The sequence below is a fragment of the Syngnathus floridae genome, chromosome 4, assembly GCF_059516105.1.
Source record: "Syngnathus floridae isolate MCC-2025c chromosome 4, RoL_Sflo_1.0, whole genome shotgun sequence".
Taxonomy (NCBI): Eukaryota; Metazoa; Chordata; class Actinopteri; order Syngnathiformes; family Syngnathidae; genus Syngnathus; species Syngnathus floridae.
In genome coordinates, this window is record NC_142416.1 from 9208117 (window position 1) to 9226950 (window position 18834).

At 40.5% G+C, this 18834-nt stretch overlaps 1 protein-coding gene across 8 annotated transcripts in view; it reads left to right on the forward strand.

The window, feature by feature from the left end:
- LOC148398788 (endonuclease V-like) overlaps positions 1 to 18834 on the forward strand; it is a 70851-nt gene that overhangs the window by 37050 nt on the left and 14967 nt on the right. For 2 of the 8 annotated variants that reach the window (XR_015857979.1, XR_015857978.1), the window contains exon 9: positions 17768 to 17825. The exons of 2 other annotated variants lie outside the window; for them this stretch is intronic. The gene's annotated coding sequence lies outside the window, so the exon portion shown is untranslated. Of the gene's footprint in view, positions 1 to 11741; positions 17746 to 17767; positions 18719 to 18834 lie in introns of those variants that run through there. 4 more of the 8 variants (XR_015857977.1, XR_015857976.1, XM_088373426.1 and 1 more) reach the window with 4 other exon arrangements.

The window sequence follows — 18834 nt, forward strand, 5'->3', positions numbered from 1 at the left end:
AGCCTTGTTTACTGTTTGAAAATATGCTGACTTGTTTTGTGTGTGTGAATACTGCTTCATGCAGGTATCATTAAATGCATTTGGTCTTACTTGTGTCATCACATATGCATGTCGATTTTTTTTTTTAATTTGCAGTGTATGTGTACAAATGTCAATAATTATGTTGTTTTTATACTGTGTCTATCCTTACAAATCCAATTGAGAAAAATTCACCAATGTTAATAAAAGGAAAGAAGCCTTGATTAAGTTTCATCTCACTGTCATTGTTTATTAAGAAGGTGAAGAGATGGAGCTTAGAAATCTCCACTCAGTTGGTTCTTCTCAGCATTGGAATTTTGCACGAGTGCACAGAGTCATTGCTATTACAGCTGATTGTGCATGCAGGTGATGCATTTGTCACCTTTCCGGGCTTGTTAATATCACAAAGTGTTTAGCAGCATTTCTTAAAGACATTTGCTGCAGCTAAAGCACCATGGTTACCTTATGTAACCCTCACATTGAAATGAATAGAACATCCTCCGTCTTTGGGAGCATTCATGTTTTAGTTAAGTTGAAACAGATGTCGAGTTGCTGTCGTGATTGCTTTGCTCCCTTTGTTTTGTCAAGTGTGAACGCTATGATGTGCACCGAACAAGCGGGCCAATACTTTTCTACACATTTGATTGTCACATTAGTCTTTTTCACTATGCAACCTTGGGATCAAGCAAAGATTTACTAAATGAATCTGGTGGCCGTTGTTCGTTTTCCTTTGGCTGCTAAATGCAAACTTGGTTGACAGTTGGTCAACTGTAAACGAGTCAATCCACTTAGAAGATAGGCCAACTTTTTCGCTCCCTGTTCTCCACACCTGTTCCTTTTTGGCCCAGTCCTGGTGAGTTTTGGAAGCTGGCTGTGTTTCGTACCTCTTGGCGCTCCCAAACCAGAGTGCCATTTTCCTACATTGTTTTTATTTTACAATGTTGTCTGTGCCTGTGCTTGTGCTGCTGCTCCGTGTGATGTAAGGAACTCATAGCCAGTTCTGTTGTAGACCTGCGGATGACTACAGGCCGTGATGATGTTTTTCTTCCATTTTTCTAGAATCTTGACTCAAAATCCACCTATACAGGTGTGTGTGACGTAGTACATTCCCAAAGCTGATTGACAGTTGCAAGGCAATTTGTGGAAAAAAAAAATTCTAACATGAACGAATGGGTGAAGGGGAAGATTCGCTCCAAACGTCATATTCCACGTTTGACTGTTAACACAACATTGACTACATATGGAATCTCGTAGCATTTGATTTAAGGTTTACATTCTGGAAGGTATCTTATTAAAGCAAGAAAGAAATTGTAGTCTGAAACTGTGTAATGGACTAAAACATAACTATAATTGTAATGGACTATAATTGCCAAAAGAAAAAGAAAACCAATCCCTTTTGATCCTTTAATGCTTGCTGAATTGAGTGAAGTTATGTGCACTGACTGGCTGACCTAACTTTTCAATGTTTAAAGTATGTCAAGCTAAATTTCCTCATCTTAAATCACAATAGAATGTAAGAACCTGTACCTATTGATACGAAAATGAAGCTTCGGTTTTGCTTCATGAACCAGTTGTTGCATGTTGTGACTCCCCAATATAGCACACTCTGCTCAACATTGGGCTTAAAGTACAGACTTGCCATTTCTCGTCTCCCTTTATTCCAACTAATTGTGTCATTTAGAGAAGTCAAAAAATACAACTGCTTCATGAAACAAATTTGAAGCTGCAGTTTCCCATCATTACAAGTACCTCCCATAATGTGCACCCACTCCCCTTTCTGTCTCTCTCTCTCGCTCTCTCTCTCGCTCTCTCTATCTCTCGCTCTCTCTCTCGCTCTCTCTCTCGCTCTCTCTCTCTCTCTGCCTCTCTCTCTCTGCCTCTCTCTCTCTCTCTCTGCCTCTCTCTCTGTCTCTGCCTCTCTCTCTGCCTCTTATACACACCTACACAAACCTGCACATAGACACACACTTGCACACAAACAATCACACTCACAAACATACTCATTCTCCCACCGGCTCAAATGTTCACTTTGACATAGTGCACCAGGTACATGAAAGCTAGTCTAGTGCACACTTGCAGGTCAGACAGGTGAACATAAATATTTACGGATCGACCTCTTGGAGTCATCCCTCATGTCTTAATCTGTGCTTTGGAAGCTTCCTGTCTTGCATCATGAAACTTTGTACTTTGTATTTCTCATATTAACAAAAATTGTTCCTCAAGGAGAACATCACCAATTAATTTATCAAATTTTCTTACTCTGAAATTACTTTTGTTTCCAATATTTTGGTGAAATCACACAGATGATAACCAACAATGTCACCAAGTAAAAAATAATATGTCTGTACTTGTCCTCCCCACTTTAGCTTTGAGTTGTGACATTCCTAAATAAACGACATATTTCAGCAGTGTGGTTGTAACAATTGCTGTTTTCAACATCAAATAGATTTTCAGTGCTGCTTTTGTAATTGTGGTAGCATTCACAGTACAGCTACTGCATGTTCCACTGTTTACTGCGCAACCCCAAACAGAAGCTCCTCTCAAAACAATCACTTAGGCAAGCTATTCACCACAACTCAAATCTGTCTGTGAAAGGAATAAAAGCTTGAAGTGGTAGGAATAATGACAAGGCAGATGAAGCTGAAAAGTCAAACTGTGTCATATGCTAAACCAGAAATATTTGTGCATGGCCTATTCTCTACAAAACCAATTTGATGCAATCGGTTTAAATAATGAATTTGATATGTGGTAATTAAAATTGCTACATTTAATGGAGCAGAAAGATGACCATACTTACAGCTATAAAACATGATTTTCTGGATACACTGTTTAATTATAATGGCAATACACACTGCTGTTCCTTGAGTGTCAAACTCAAGGCCAGGGGGACAGATAAGGCCCGCCACATCATTTTATGTGGCCCGCGAAGACAAATTGTGCATTAAATTTGGGTGTCATTACTAGAATTGCAAATTGTCTTCACTTTTAATATCTTTTTTTGTAAATCTTTGACCAGTTTTTACTCGTCTGATTTGAAAACGAGTTATTTGTCAGTTTGCTTTGTAGCTTTTACTGTATATAATATGAGGTGCTCATACATTTATTTGGGTTGACACTCGTAATGGCCCTCCGAAAAGAGCTATGACTACAATGCGGCCCGCGAAACCAATGAGTTTGACACCCCTGCTGTATCCCATCCAAGACATCTGTATCACAGTAGTAGTAAGAAGTATTAAGTGTTCATTTATACGCCAATAGTCCTGTTACACAATGTGAAAATATGTGTAGTTTTCTTTAAGAGGCTCCACCCAACTCAAAGCTTTGAAATACAGTTTAGCTTCTTATGTCATTTTATTATACGTAGCTTAGTTTGCTGCATTAATATGGTTGGTAGCTTCGGTGTAATGAAGCTTCATTTAATGTGGAAACAAATGTAGCATATCGCACTACATTTTCTAAGGAGCTTGCTCAACACTGGCAATACAGCATGACTCCTTCTTGTGACTGGCTTCGATTCAGCCCTTATCTCATCCATAAGCTTGCATTGGTTATGTCCGGATACTTTGTATTTCTGGCATTCCAAAACGTTTACAGGAGTGGAAAAGATTTGTTTTCACTGTCACCTACAGGCATCGTTACGCATGGCCGTGCCACTTTGCACCTGACTTTCTGTATTTAAAGATGCAAAATCATTCACCACAATTTGTTTGGTCAATCACTTTGTGTTTGCTAAATTAATCTATTTGCATCATCTCCTTCCAGTAGTTTACATATTCAGGTTGTAACTCAGCTTCCCCATCTATTTAAATAAACTATCAAGTTTGTGTCCATTTTTTCTACACAAAACTTTTGTAAATCAGGCTCATAGCATATGGTAGACTCAAGATGACGAATACAGAACACTGCACACATATGGAAGTCTCCAGCGACAATCAGTCTTTGCTGTCAAAAGCGACATATGACATATACCAAGACTGACCTGTGAGAAGCAACATGGTTCCACAGGGCTTCCAGAAAATACAGTGAAGTAGAAAAATTACTAGGAGTAATAGTAGTAGTCTGATTAAGTGTGACTGACATCACATAAACAGATTGTTTCATTTCATTTAGTTTCTCTTTTCCAACAGGATAATGAATAAATCAAGAACCTATGTGTAATACACCAGTACCTTGATATATTTTTGCAATAAAGTAAAAGTGTAATCGAACAACTTGTTTGCTCTTGGATATTATTCTTATTTGCAGTTCGCCATTAATAATTTGTTACAAGTAAACTAACTTCTCCATTCCTCAAAGAATTGAAGGACCAAACCTTTTTTTTTATATATATACTGCAGCTCGTGTCGGACAAGCGGAGAAAGTAAAGACTAAATCAGAATCGCTTTAATTTTTCCAACCCACCATTAGTAATTGAGTGTCTGTAATCTACTTTTTATAATTTCAGATGCATTACTGGATCCTCCATGTATCATCATGTTCTATATTTCATTAAAAATGATGCATAATTGCCCATTAGTCTTAGACTCCCTAAATCTTATTTGTTGAGTCATGGGCCATGGAATCACTTCGGTTCATTTTAAATGCACTTGTTTAATAAAATAGCATGACCCATCTTTTATTTTTTACGAGCAGCACTCTTAAAGGAAAAGTGGAAATCACGATTGGTCCAAATATGTTCAAGTCTGGCGCACATACAATGGAAAAAGGCCACATTCAATAATGAGCATGAGATTTTTTTGGAAAGTCCTCATAAGGACGGTAGCATAATAGGCAAAGAAATAAGAACAGGATGCATTCTTGGTTTATTTTCACTGAGTCTGACACAGGCTGTGCTGTGCCGCATACAATAGTACACCACCTGGTAGATGGGCGGCTTGTCAAATGTGCGATTGCTATCACCACCGTCGTGATTTTAAGTCATTCCATTTCTCTGGAGTCTTGTGTGCATGAAAATTTACTCCCACTGATTTCTTTTCTTCAGAAAAAAAAACTAGTTTCAATGCTGCCTACCGGTGTGTGTACCCCCATTTTTTTCATTGGATGGATGGATGGACTGACGGACGAAAGGAGGGAGGGTTTATTTTTCACGACTAACGCTTTTCTTTGTCTCTCGTTCTCTATCTCTCTCGCTCTCTTTCTCTCTAGAAATTGAGTGATACAGCAAAAGGAACTTTGAGTATCAGCTACTTTGTTATACTGCAAATGCAGTGCGTCCGTGTGTGTGCGCGTGCATGTGTGTGAGTGTGTGTGTGTGTGTGTGTGTGTGTGTGTGTGTGTGTGTGTGTGTGTGTGTGTGTGTGTGTGTGTGTGTGTGTGTGTGTGTGTGTGTGTGTGCGTGTGTGCGTGTGTGTGTTTGAGCTTCTAAAAGTGGAGGTGTTCTGAGAAGAGTTTAGTTTTTATTCACTTGCCCTACATTCAAAGTAGATATGGGTCAGCTCGACTCTTTTTATAAGCTGTTCTTATTACATTTTTTGGGTCAAGTCTGATTCTTTACACCAGGTGCCTTTTCAATAAATAATACCGTATTGGCCCGAATATAAGACGACCCTGATTATAAGACAACTTCCTCTTTTTCAAGACTCAAGTTTGAGAAAAGACTTTTTGAACACCAAATTTGATTTTTATACAGAAAATAATTACAGCACATCTGAAACAAATGATTATAACATTATATTTGAGGGAAAAAGCATGTTATTTTGCCTCATTCAAATCATGCAAACAGTCTATCACATCTTAATATCTGAACATTCAAAAATGTAAACTAAAGTGCAATCTGTTTCACCATTTTCTGTTATCTCTTCTCTTATTTTCTTCTCTTTTCTTGCTTACCGCTATTTTTTATTTTTCTTCTTCGTGACATTGGTTCGCTTTGTCCTGGGGAGTTAAGTTCAGCATTCGCTTTAAAAATATCTGGCGCCATCTAGCGTTGTGAATGGGTATAATGTCTGACCCCGAATGTAAGACGACCCCACTTTTTCAGTCTTATTTCAATGCAAAAAACACCGTCTTATATTCGGGCCAATACTGTACATGTCCCTGATATTTTGGTCATCTCTAATATGCATGGACGTGTGGTGGGACAGTTGTATGATTTTTTTTTCCTCAAATGACTGCAAATGCTAACTAACCAAATTAGTAACATAGCATATTGTGTGTAATGTGTCATCACCAAGTGGCTCTTTAAAAATGAGTCAGACTTGGCAGCTGGCAGCTCACTGCCGGACGAGCCTGTCGAGGTGAGCGGAAACCAAGGACAAGGTGGTGAGTGAGCTGACTCCGCAGGGATGACATCCAAAAATAGAAGTGGTCAGATGGGCAGTATTGATCAGTATGAGGGGTCGGAGATCAACACACTGCTTCCATATCAGAGACCCGTAAGGCAAAATACTGTAAACTCACTTTGAAGAAATCAAGGTTTGCCTGTTAACATCATCATCATACATTTACATAGCTCTCTGTTGTTACTTGGTATTTTTGTGTTTAAAGTCTCTCTGGTTTCTCCACTTCATTGTCCTGTCTGCCTCTGCACTCAAAAAGGAGTTTATGGTTGCTCTTGCTTAACCTCAGTATTGTCCTCAAAAGGGTACTGCGTGGCCATGCACTTTTTTACTATTTTGGAGCCATCCAAAAGAAGAACGTGTAATTAATCATTTATTATTTTGCAGTGGTTCCAGTAACTTACCCTTATGGTCTGACGTTTTTTTTACTGCAGTTTTGTCCTTAGTGACATCTGCATTTACTCGATTTTTCTCAGCTCACTCTCAGAGGGCCCAAGCTGTTCAAACCTGACTTTCCTTTTGCAATATTTGGAGTTGACTATTTTGACAGAGCGGAGCAATCCTTCTGTTCTCTTCTACATCTCTTCCGTTTTGCAAGTCAGAGTCCACTATCTACTTTATTCTCAGTTACTTACTCATGAAAACGTCATACTTGACAAAAGAAAAAAAAAAACGATCGTATTTTGCAACAAACAAATGGAATATCCTGATTATCTTACTCAAATCGTCTCAACAATTATAGACAGCTCTTGCAAATACAAAGCGTTGGCTGCAGTGCTGTAAAACATGTCGCCACTGGACACTAGAGCAGTGACGTGTTCTCTGGAGTGACAAATCACGTTTCTCTGTCTGGCAATCTGATGGAAGAGTCTGGATTTGATGGTTGCCAGGAGAACGCCACTTGAAGATAAATTTTAAAAAAAAGATCCATAAAGACATGGATGACAGTCTTGGTGTGGATGAGCTTGACTGGCCTGGACACAGCTCAGAGAATGAATGAGAGCAGAGACTGAGAGGCAGGCCTTTTATTCAAACATCAAAATGCATGACCTCATAAATGCTCTTATGGAAGAATGGGAAGAAAATCCCATGAAGACACTCCTAAACTTTGTGGATAGCCTTCTCAGAAATGTTGCTGTCGTTATAGTTGCAAAGGGTGGATCATATTGAACCTTTTGGAATGTGTTAGGAATGGGATGTCATTTAAATTGATATGTGGGTCAAGGCATGTGAGCAAATATAACACAGTAGTGCAGTGTATAATAAGACCTCACCGTTTGACTGATTCTGATGAAGACACCAAATGCACTTCATAGTGATATTGACCCACTAGTCAGTAGCACTGCACTGGCTGTCGTTAAGTGGAAAGGAGAGGCCAACAGTACCTTGGGGGCGGTGTGCATTGGAGATAGCACCAAAAGAAAAATGTTTTAATGAGATGTTGAGCTACTGTACATGTGGTTAGAGTGAAGTGGGGAGATTTTTTTCTAGTGTGCACAGGGCTTATCTCTCCCTGTGAGACATGAGAGCAGTAATTGGTGAGAGAAACTGACAGGGAAGTTAGCCTCTGTCATGGATGGATCTGCTTGTGAGCTCATTTCCCGTAGCAGAACACCAAAACACATCATTTTGTAGCGAGCGTGATTTCAAGACAGCTAAAAGAGAGGTATTGTCATTGACAGAATGTTAGAAACAGCTCTCGGTAAGTAGTGGTGCACTTCTACACCACTGCAAACAACGAGCACTTGAATACACATTGCACTGATAAAATAATTCCTCGTTGAAACTGTCAATCATACGAGAGCATTATCTCTGTAACGGAAGAATTTAAAGACTTCACCTGTCAGTAGCCAGCCCGAGTCCAGCTTTTTTTGTGCAGTTGCTGATTTAAAAACAAACCACTGCTTTGCCTTACACGTTATTACTACCATAAACATCCGAAGAAAACTGAAGCAATGCACAGTTACACGCAGCGATTCATAATAGGACAAAAAAAAAATTGTAATCTTTATTTTTGTACTTGTTTACTGTTGACAAAAAAGAATATTAAGCCCATGTTGCTATTCTTGCATCTCATTTTGTCTTTGACAATCAACTATCATAAAAACAATCATCACCCCGTCATAATTATAGTAAGAATAAAGAAACAAAACAGTAAACGATAACAGTAAGGGATGTATTGACTTTTAAATGATTAATGTCAAGGGGCACTAGAGGAGATTAGTCCCGTATGAGGGAGCCAGATTGTCCACAACATTGTAGGTGGTGAGGAGAATCTTGTACTTGAGACTTTGCTGTAAGGGGCGCCCATGAAGGTGATGGAGGTTTTGTGTGATGTGTTCTCTGGAGCAGGAGCAGGGAAGCCGTGTTTGGAAGTTTTAGGATGGCAGTAGAAATGAAACTAAGGGTTCATGATGATGCTGAGGTTTGGGATCTACAGAGAAGTGGGGTGGGGTGACTGAATAACTATATATCAAAGAGTGAGAAATTGGCCACTCACCAATGGTATTGATGGGACGAACTGGGAGAGTGCAGAAATGGAGATGCCAACGGATTAAGGTTGACAGAGGAAGATGGATTAATTGATAGGATTGAAAGCTTCACTCGGGTGGACGAAAACGATAGACAACAATGAGAGATCAGAATCACGAGAGTAGGAGGCCTTTAGTGATTTAGAAACTAAGACTACACTATATTGAATTAGATCAATGAACAATATTGGTACAATCTGTACTATAAAACTAGTTGTTATTTATGAAGGAGCATTGCAAATCTAGAAATTGCCATTTGGATTTATAATCCAATATCTGTGTGATGAGCAAATCTGCCAGAAAACGATTTTATAATGTAGTCTATCTCACGTATCTGATAATCACTAAACTGTAAAGTAATGTCACTGCGAGCAGCACCAATAAAACATGAGGCACCTTACAGTAAAAATTCTAGAGCACAGGTGTCAAACTTGAGACCGGGGGACCTGATTCGGCCCCCCCATGTCGTTTTATATGGCCGGCAAAGCAATTGAAGAAAATATTAGTGCTGATTTCAAAACTAGTAATCCATCAATTTGTTGTGTATATGTATTCATACGAGACAATCAAACATTTATTTGGTGTCACTATCATAACGGCCCACTGAGGGAAGCCATAACTGCAAAGTGGCCCTCGATAAAAATGAGTTTGACACCCGAGAGACTGATGGGCATAATGTCGGCTGTAGCAAAGCAATGAGATCTTTAATCAAAGTACGAGGATGAGAACAACAATAATTATCTTTCAAGAACGTCTTGCAGACTCAAGATATGAGAAAGACACAAAGTGTGGATGGCTTTTGATTTCCAGATTGTGCCTCTTTTCAGCATGAAGCTCACACTCTACATCTAGGGGTGTGGCTCCGTGTGTCTTCTTCCTGTCTTCTTCCTGTCGGTCTTGTCATTGTGAGGTTCGGCAACCGCATGACTTCTTCTTGGCTTTCGTTCAGTTGCTGAATCATCACTTTGATTCTCTTCCTGTCTCCTTCCTCCCCGGTAGCCATCATTTCTGTGTAACCCTGCTGCGCTGCCCTGAAGAAATACTCCATTTATGTAACTGTAGTTTATTTTTACGTTACGTAATTATCTGGATACAATATCAGCCAAAATTTGATTCACTGAAACAATCATGTTGAGCCATTAATAATGGGCACAAGTGAGCCATTCATTTCGCCGATTGGAAACAGCCAGCTCCACGGAGGGTGGGTTTTTGGTTTGCACTAGATTCTCAGCATCAGTTCAACTCTATCCATAGATGAGGCAAAACATCACCTTGATTGCCCTTTGCCATGTAGACAGGCTGCAGTTTAGCGTGACCACTGTTGCAGGAAACGCCAAAGACTTTGTTGTCTGACATTTGTCCGTCTGTCCGTCCGTCCGTCCATCCATCCATCCATCCATCCATCCATCCATCCATCCATCCATCCATCCATCCATCCATCCATCCATCCATCCATCCATCCATCCATCCATCCATCCATCCATCCATCCATCCATCCATCCATCCATCCATCCGTTTTCTGAACCAGTTCTCCTAACGAGGGTCACGGGTGTGCTGGAGCCCATCCCAGCGGTCTCTGGGCGGGGTACACCCTCAACTGATTGCCAGCCAATTGCAGGGCGCATACAAACAACCATTCACACTCACAATCACACCTAAGCACCTTGACAATCAAATTACATCATGCCCACGTTGTACCTCTGTTCTGGAAAGACAACTAAAAGTTTATGACCATTGGGAAAGAGTATACACAACTGTATCCATCCATCTGCCACTTTTACCACTTGTCCCCACTAGGGTTGTAGGTGTGCTTAAATCTATCCCAGTTGACCTTGGGGGAGGGGCAGAGTACAGACTGGACTGGTCGCTAGTCAATCACAATGCCCCTTTGGACAAAAACAAGCAGTCAAACTCACATTTATAGCAACAGGTAATTTAGAGCTTTCAATTAACCTGAGATGTGTGTTTTGGTGATGTGGGAGGAACGATAGGGAGAAAACCCACGCAAACAGATGTTCCACTGAAGATTTACCTAAATGACCTAATCTGAAGACCTAAATGTGCTGACTGTGAGGTAGACATAGAACCATTATTCTATTGTGCTCCTGATTACTTTTTGTTTGAAATATAGGTTTAGTAGTATTAAATGTGGACTGACCAACCTCAATAAATGGTATTTGAGTTGCGCTGTATCACAGTATCATTGTATCATTTTTATTCAGGTTGGTGAGAACAAAATATTGGGGATTGAATTATAATGTGTGCTGACATTTTCCAGGAGGGCCTCTTCAAACTGTAATTGCGAACCCCTTATTCCGTAGTACACTGAATTACTGAAAGCTTGTTTCCACCCTTTCATTTTACATCACTGCACTAAAAACTGTTGGTGCTTTATTAGCCCCACCGCATACGATGTGTCTGCAAAATGTTATGAGTAGAAATGGTCCAATCGATCGATCGCTGATCTTGATCAGCCCAGGATCAGCAATGTTGATCAAAGCCTTCCATTGCCGATGACAAAAAAAATGTCCCAATAAGGGGTTTCTTTTTATGTTCTTAAAAAAAGTATTTTTTGGGTTCTGAATTTTGGTGAATATGTTCCTTTTGTCAGATCATACAGTCAATAGACCTCCCAAAACACTTATTGGGTCACCTTTGTTTATGAGATAAATGTGCATGCGCATCCATGTATATCTGTATAACTATAAATATGCAGTGATGAACTTGACCTAATTACACATCCTTTGCTATGGTTTCCAGCTCGAGGCAGGGCGTGTGTGTGTTTGTGTGTGTGTGTGTGTCTGCATGTGTGTGAGAGAGAGAGAGAGAGAGAGAGAGAGAGAGAGAGAGAGAGAGAGAGAGAGAGAAATATAATAGAAGTAGCAATTTGACACTTATGTACCTTTTTTCCCAGGAGGCCATATGGAGGAGGGCAATGAACCTGCTTCACTGAATGGCAGATTTGGGCCAATTAAGCTAGAATTGAAACATGGACCACGCAAATACGCTCCCATGCACAGGCACACACACACACACACACGCATTCACGTCGTTCACACTCTGGCGTCTCATGACAACACCCTGTAGTTACACTCTCGCCCTGAGCCACTTAGGCAGGTACTGGGCCTGTTTTGTACCCACACAAAAACATACATGCACATACTACATGGACTTTTTATGCACACACATTCACCGCAGTCTCACCCTCCCTCACTCTCTCAAAGCGACATCCACTGCACCAAGCTATTCCTTATACGCTCATATAACATTCACATGCTAGATCTTCAACTTTTACCCTTCAAATGAGCTCATTTTATTCCCAATGGACAACTCCTCATTCCAAGTGATTCTCCTCCAGTGCAAGGAATCATTCAGGAATATTCATAGTGGATTTTTTTTTTTCTCGATTGCATTCCAATTTCAGTGCAACACACCCAGTCCCTTCCCAGCGGGGAAATGGCTAGGCTCTTCTCACACTGATGCATGCAGAATAGAACATGAGAGGGGTTTTTTTTGTTTTGTTTATTTTGATTGGATTTTTTTATTGTGAATGCTTGCCCGTTGTACTATCGACACAAAAGACACAACCGCAAAACACAAATGTTCAATCCCGATTCAGGGTTCCTCAATAATTCATAACGCTATTGCGGTGCTCGGCGCAGCGAGAGAGGGGAAGACAGTGAGGGAAAGGGAAAGCAGGAGGTGGAGGGGGGTGGGTTCTCCTATGAAAGGGAGTGTTAAGAAGGGAATTTTAACTGGAAACAGTGAATGACTGACTACAAACAGGCTGTCAACCTCTCAAATCTGTGTCCTCTCGTTTCTCCATCTGACTTACAGTATTCCTCATTAGATCCACTTTTCCCTTTCTCCTTGTCTCCTCGTTTAAGTAATTCAGAGGTTTCCCTACTCTTTTATTCTCTCCTCGTGTTTGTATAATCACCCCTCCACAGAGCCTTGATCAGAGGGCAAGTCTTGCCATTACAACCCGTCAGAACATACGCGAGATATGAGAGGGAGCAGGGGGTATCTCAACCAGGTCGTTCCAAGGAAAATGACCGCTGACCTTGAATATGTGATCGCTCCCGCTTCTCCATTGGGAGGTTACATCATCTCATTTACAGTCCACCCTGCTCCCCGCTAGACTTTGAAGTGAGGGGGTCTGCACTCATAAACATGAAACCCTGTTTTCTTACTATTCAGACAACCTCAAACCTCTTGGCCATATCGTCAATGTTTTTTTTTGCTTTTGATTCCCGCCACGATATGGGCTGTATCTTGTCACCTGGAGAGAGAGAGAGAGAGAGAGAGGGAGAGACGGAGAGACAGAGAGAAAGACAGAGAGCGAGAGGCGAGAGCGAGAGAGAAGGGAGTAACAAGAAAGAGAGAGAGAGAGAGAGAGAGAGAGAGAGAGAGAGAGAGAGAGAGAGAGAGAGAGAGAGAGAGAGAGAGAGAGAGAGAGAGAGAGAGAGAGAGAGAGAGATGGCAGGGGGTAACAAGAAAGTGTAAGAATCTGCGCCGAATGTGGGAAGGCGAGCAGGCGCGATGGGAAAATAAAGAAGGAGAATATGTCTGCCGGCGTTGTGCTCATAGAAAGAGAAATAAAAATGATGTAAGTCCAAAACAACAAATGTGAGCAAAAGAAGAGATGACAAGTGTATCAAATGCAAAAGTACAGAGCAAAAAAATTGATAAATGTGTAGAGGACCACAAATAGGGTAATGTTTTTTTTTCTCAATGTACACACACTCATAAAGTACAATAAAGGCTCCTGCTTTGCTTTTTGAAACATGATTTTAGAAAATACTGTGTAAATTTGAGGTGAGAAATTAGAAGTAGAAGCCTGTCATTAGTTTTAATGGGTTTTTTTTAATCAATCAAAAATACTTCTCCAGACTTCTTTGAAATTGATCCACCAAATTTTCAGCTATGAAACACAGATATGAAAGGCCTTCTGTTTGTAACCTATAAGAGTAAAACAAGTTGATGTTGTGTCACAAAGTCACTCTATAAAATTTACACTGCGTATGGAACAACCCAAGCTGGCAGAGCCACTTGGCAGCAGCCGTCCGCAATGTGAACAGAAAAACGCGTCTGTGCCGCGAAACAGATAAACCGCATCATTACAAAGCTCCCTGTGGAAATATGAAGAGCAGCTGTCATTCGGTGTTCCTTTTTATCCAACTTCACATGCGTGATCGTGCAGTTGAAGACTCATTCATCATCACGTAACCAACAATTCACAAATACAACCGTGCCCAAAATTGCTTGTTCAAGTAAATATTTACATGATGCGCCAAGGTGATAAAGATGCAATGCACCAAACATTTTGGCAGTGTTGTTTATCAAACAAACCCTGTGTATGCTCATATTTTTCAGAAATGTAGTTGAAAATTATGCAAAAATATATGCACATTGTGTTCAAACTGGACGCAAGCATTATACTTGCACATATACTTTATATACTATGCACATATGGGTGAAGGAGAGCAGCAGAGATGGACCTAAGGGGATCGAATATCTCTGCCCACTGCATGTTCATTAATTTTTTTTAGCTCTGTCTCAAATGTTTTATAGTCACTGTTCATTCAGTTGCTGTGCACACTCTATTTCACTCATTAGACGCACAATCACTCAGTACAGTGGGCGAACATCATTAATGGCAGCTCATTTCTTTTCTCAGTTGGGCCGTGAGATGTTTGCAAGCTGGGCTGTGATTGGCCATTACCTGAGCCCCGAGTAACCTTGATGTCACGTTCAGTCGACTACAAGTGGCAAAATGGCCACCCCCCTAAGATAGAGTATATCATTTTGATGTTTTGTTGCTGTTGTTTTATGCATAAGTCGAAGCTTTGCGTTGATTTTGGTCAGCAATAGTTTTCAGCTTGGCATTTTTGCGCAGTCTTTAGTCACGAACACTGACCTCAATTTAGGCAGTTCATTTGATGTTGTTCTGGTTTGCTTTATGACCTCCTGGATGCGTCACTACTGTGGTCTTGTAAATTTTATCTGCCAGCTACTCCTGGGAAGGTTAGAGGTTCTCAATTTGTGGATAATGGATCTCACCGTGGATCGTGGAATACTAAAGCTTTAGCTTTGTAACCCTTTCCAGACTGATAGTCATTTTCATAACGCGTCAGTTGATAAGTTAGTTTCTTTATTTCTGATCCGTTCCGGAATTTTATTGGATATTGACAGTTTGTTGCAGCTTGGTGGCCAGATTCTCTTTTTGAAGAGGTTTGGAGGAAGCTTGTATGTGGTCAATGAATCTTAATCCAGCTTTACTAAAAATCTGATTAGCCACATTTAAGTCATGATTTAACAACTGGGGTGAATATTTTTTCACACAGTGCCAGGTATCTTTGCCGGGACACATTTTAAGAAGGGTGACATTTATTTGGCTCAATCATGTATTCGTTTTCATTTTATATCCCTCTGCTGTTTCATTGGTGTTCATTTTTTCCACCTTCAATGTCTGCCACGGAGACATCTCTTCTGAGGCCTGACACGTCACATTCAAGCTGAGAAAATCCGATACTGTATATGCTCTGGAGCTGTTGTGGATCTATGAAACCCACTGAGACAAGTGTAGGATGCATACTGTATGAAGAAGAATATTAAAATAATCATTTTCTGGTCTGACTTGTGGAGTAGCCTCCTGCCGCGGTCTATATCCACTTTGATCCCAGCCTGCCTAGGAAACCTCATTATCCTCGCTGAATACTTCCTGAAGGACTCTGCTGATCAGTAAATGCCACAAGTTCTACTCCCTGCTGTCTCATCACAAAGAGAAGAGCAGCAAGATGACGATCAATCTCTATTCCTCACTTATTTCTCTCCCCTTTTCTTACCATTCAAGGCTCTGCGGAGAAAAGCAGTATGGAATAAATCACTCATCATGCACTTACTGTATAATGGAGCAAATGCACACTCTTTCTGCAGGCAGTATTTGTTGAGCACGGCATCTCTAAACTCTTATTCAGCCCTTTTTGCCACCCAAACACAAACATGCGGAATAGCTGCACTTGTGGACAGAAGCAATATTTCTGTCCTGCCTCTGCCTCAGGGGACATCTGATGAATTAATGAGATGTCAGCACATATGTCACGCCCTTAACCACTCAATCACCTCCAAAGACAAACAACTTCTGTAGAGGCATAGATACAAGTTTGTCTCTTGTGGGATGTTTGACTTTGATAAAATATGTGGACAATAAATTAATCACTCTCATTTTGAGATTGAAATCTATCTAATTAGTGGCTGAGGCAAGGCAAGTCAAAAAGCAGGGCAGCTTTATTAAAAGAGCACAATTCATGCACATGTGCTTTATTTAAAGTACAACATAGGCTTATGGTCAAGTTCAAGTAATGGGTCATGAATCTCCTCTTTAGTTTTCCCCAACCTGGTAGCTCTTGAATCCTCCTGATATTTCAGTGTCCCTCTTCTGTGCATGTCCAAACCATTTCAATCTGGCCTCTCTCGCTCCAAACCATACAGTCTTCGCTGAGATCATTCCTGGTGCTGTCCCTCCTCGTCACTCTCAAAGACATTCTCAACCATTTCAACTCTGCATTTCCAGCTCTGTCTCTCGTCTTCTCATCATTTCTACAATCTCAGAGCCATATGACGTTGCTGAACTTGCTGCTGTCCTAGAAACTTTTCCTGTCACTTTAGCTGGTGTGCTCTCGTCACATAGCACCCCTGACACTTTTCCTCTACCAGCGTCATGCGCCCTCTATTGTTTTCTTCACCTCTCTTCTACAGTCTCCATTGCTCTGAGCAGTTGAAGTGCACCTTCTACTCCTTGTAACCTTACCATTGCACGGCCATTCCTTTCACACCCACACATACTCGGTCTAGCTACAAATGACCTTTGTTCCTCACCAGTCCAATGCATTTCACTTCTTTTCTTCTCAATGCAGGTCACAATGTCAATGACCGTTGATAACTCCTGCTAATCATCACAGCAACAAAAACGGATTCAAAGCCAATTGTTGATGGAGTTCAACCTCCATCTTGAAAGATTCTGTCAATCCACCAGCAGACCTCACCAATCTCTTTCTATTTATTCCCATACATGTGCTGGATTAGTCTCCAGATTTCCTCATACAGTACCACAGAAAACACCTTATTTCAGTATTGTTGAGAACAAAAAAAGCATTCTCAAGTGTTGGACTTATAAGAGCTGATGAAGGAATTTACAAGGGCTCCGTCTTCTTTTGAAATCTTTGGAGGGGAATGCACAGAATGGCAATGGTGTGCGTCTTAGTGCAATAGTGTGCTAGTTGACATGGGTGAGATACATTCAACTGCCATGGCTTAATTCCCCTCTGTTGCCTCATTCATATTAGTCCCGTGACAGTAGTTCATTCGCCCAGTCTACATTTTGCACTAAGTCAGCTGGGATAGTCTCTAAGGCAAGGCAGCTTTATTTATATAGCACATTTAATACACAAGGCAACTCAATATGCTTCACACAAGTAGGGAAACAGCATGTACAAGCATTTACAAACACAACAATGACGGTAGCAAAGCACAGAGTAAAGTAAAGAATTAAGAGTGTGTTTCTAAAGTGACAAAAAGAAAAACAGATTTAAAGATGTTTAGAAGATCTGAATCAAATGGGATAAAAAGCGAACTTGTTGACCTGGATTTAAAAGCATTCACTCTTGGGGCTGACCACTTCTGTTGGCAGCTTATTCTTTTTGCGTGAAGCATAACAGCTAAATGTATCGTCACCATGTTTGCTTTGTACTCTGGATTGACCCAAGTCTGCAGATCTCAGAGGCCTACTGGGCTTATATTCAGTCACCATTTCTTTATTTTATTCAGGATCCAAACTATTCAGTGATAGACATGTAGCAACTATCAAAATGTATTCTATTGAGAGCCAGTGTAAATCCTTTAGGACTGGAGTAATATGTTCTGCTTTCTTTGTTCCAGTCTGAACCCAATCTGCAGCATTCCGAAAGAGCTGCAGCTGTCTGATGCTCTACTGGAGGTAATAAGTTTCTCCTGGTCTGCCTGGAGCATTCAAACCTTCCGTCTAGATATATTTTTCCAGTTTTAGTAATTGATTTTTCCTATGATTGCTGAAAGTCAGGTCTGAGTCTATCAACACCCCAAGATTTTGGACGTGATCTTTTCAAGACCGTAACTCCAGGTGTTTTCTAACAACAATCCTATTTTCTTCATTGCTGAAAACACTTACCTCTCAGTTGTTTGCTCTAAACGACGACACAATGCGTTAATTGAACTGCTGTTATTTGGGGACATTGATAAATATAGCTGTGTCATCTGCATGACAATGATAGCCAACTTTAGCGTTCTGCGTCATTTGACCCAGATGGAACATATGCAGACTGAGCAAAAGGGGTGCAAAGATTGAGCCTTGAGGGACCCCACGTGTCATGGCCATTCAAAACTACCAATGGTCACTAAGTAAGCCCTAAGTAGGACATGAACCATTTCCTTAAAGTAGGACATTAACCATTCCATTTAATCCCACCAAAGTTTCCAACCCACGCAACAATATATTATAATCAATTACATCAAATGTTTTACTGAGATCAAATAAAACTAGCACTGACACCTTGCTTGTGTTACCCTTCAAGCTAACATCATTTAGTACTTGAGGATTGTTTCTATTTTGTGAAGATGTTGGAAACCTGACTGGAATTTTTCAAAATGTCTGTTCTGTATACTTTCTACAACCATAAAGAGGAAGATTGATTAATGGGTGGGAATTAATTTATTTCACAATTAATATCCAGTTAATGTTATTCACTTTTCACTTGACAGTCTAACATGATTGTTTCTCAATGCCCAAGCAAAGGCATTGTTTTCCAACCTCAATGTTGTTATCCTCCTTGTAATAAAATAACTATAGTGGGACTCAGGAGCACTTTGTACAAATGCCTTGTCATTCTCTTTGCCGCTACTCGACCCAGGCTCTTTTCTGCAGTGCACCATGGGGGATTACTGCAAAGTGATGCGTCCCTCTCTCTCTC